Genomic DNA, 1,728 nt, shown 5'->3' with positions numbered 1-1,728 from the left:
TCTTCTCTGACATGGTCTTGTTTATAGGAGAACTGCTCTAGCATGTCAAGGGAGACGCATAGGAGTACTTCTCCCTTGAATAAAGTAATTAAAGATCCCCTTCCTACTCTCATTCTCTCTCTCTCCTTCTCTCTCTCTAACTCACTCTCTCTCTACCTCCTCGCTAAAGCTTTCAGCTCACCCACTCGTCAATCATCGTCGCAACTTGACATTGTGACCCGAACATTTAATTTATTGATCTTCATTTTATTCGGATGTAAGGACCCTTTTGCTCCTTTAAATTAATCCAGGTTAATTTGGCTAGGCCCCAATCCCACCCAGCATGAATGGGGCCTCTGTCGGGACAACCCAGGTCTGGCCACCCACTTTTATGGGAATCTGCAGTGAATTAGAAAATCTGTCAATGCGAGAGGAGCTGTGTGGCGCGGATATGCCGTGTCACTCCACCTGTAAGAGAACTGCTCTTTGTCCATTATCTCCCAGGCTTACCTGAGGAGGGTTAACCTTGGGGTCAATCACATCTCCCTGTCGCTTCATGAGTGGCTGGGCAAGTCCTGGGCTCTGACAGAGGGTCTGAGGGGAACCATTGTTAGCAGTGAGGCTGCACACAGAGGCCTCCTCCCTAGTCTCTCCCACAGTCCCATACCTCTGGGAAACAGATCTGTGAAGGTGCAGCCAGCGAGGTCAGACTCATAAAGACGCAATTACTTTAGCAGTAGCTATCTGAAAATGTATTTGGTGTATTCGTCGTGATCAAAAAGTTATCGTTGACAGGAATTGTATTTTTTTCTAGTCAGGTCAAATCTATGTTGGGTTGTTCATGATTGTTATTGGAAGTCTAAACAACGGACTTATGTTATACATCCATTGAAAGCTCAAGAGTATTTATTTTGGGCGATTCCCATTGACCCCTGTGTGTATCATCCGTGGAGCTTACCGTCTCCCAGCCGCTGCAGTGCCCAGGGACATGAAACATTTGGTTGGGCTTTTGTCTCCCAATAGGTCCCTCCTCTCAGGGCATTAGCTTTCTTCCCTGCCATGCTACATATTGTTAAGCGAGTTTTTTTTATTCAAATGTAAGCAACTCAGATAGGCTTTACATTTGCCTGTGCATTCAGTATCTCTTGCTCTTCCCATAATCAAACATGTAGTAGAAATTGTTGTACATTTCTTTGGAAAATGTCTTGTCAACATAGTAAGGTCATCAGAGATAGACAGAAACACTGTTCTTCCTATCTTTTACAGTTGATTAAATAAATTAGCTTTTTGCCAGGTGTGGCTTCAAGATTAGTTAAATACATTGTAGAAAGTTGTTTTGGATTTGTTTTTTTACACACAGTGTAAAAATATGCTTCACGTCATCATTTTAACAGGCACATTTGGGACAATTTACACCAGCATAATTTGAATGATTTCATTTTGGCCTTGAATGATTTCATTTGAGAAAATAACCAAATACAAATACGAACACAAGTGATTCAAGGGTTTGTGTTTAGCAACACTCCCCTGTTTAGTCTCAGAGATTTGAATATATTTTACTTGCATGTAAAACAACTGATGTGGGAAATAAACATAGAGAGGGAGAGAGAGAGAGAGAGAGAGAGAGAGAGAGAGAGAGAGAGAGAGAAGAGAGAGAGAGAGAAAAAGAGAGAGAGAGAGAGAGAGAGAGAGAGAAGAGAGAGAGAGAGAGAGAGAGAGAGAGAGAGAGAGAGAGAAAGAGAGAGAGGG

The sequence above is a fragment of the Osmerus mordax genome, chromosome 15 (genome assembly GCF_038355195.1).
Source record: "Osmerus mordax isolate fOsmMor3 chromosome 15, fOsmMor3.pri, whole genome shotgun sequence".
In the NCBI taxonomy this organism is placed as follows: domain Eukaryota; kingdom Metazoa; phylum Chordata; class Actinopteri; order Osmeriformes; family Osmeridae; genus Osmerus; species Osmerus mordax.
Note: the sequence above shows the minus strand (reverse complement) of the source record.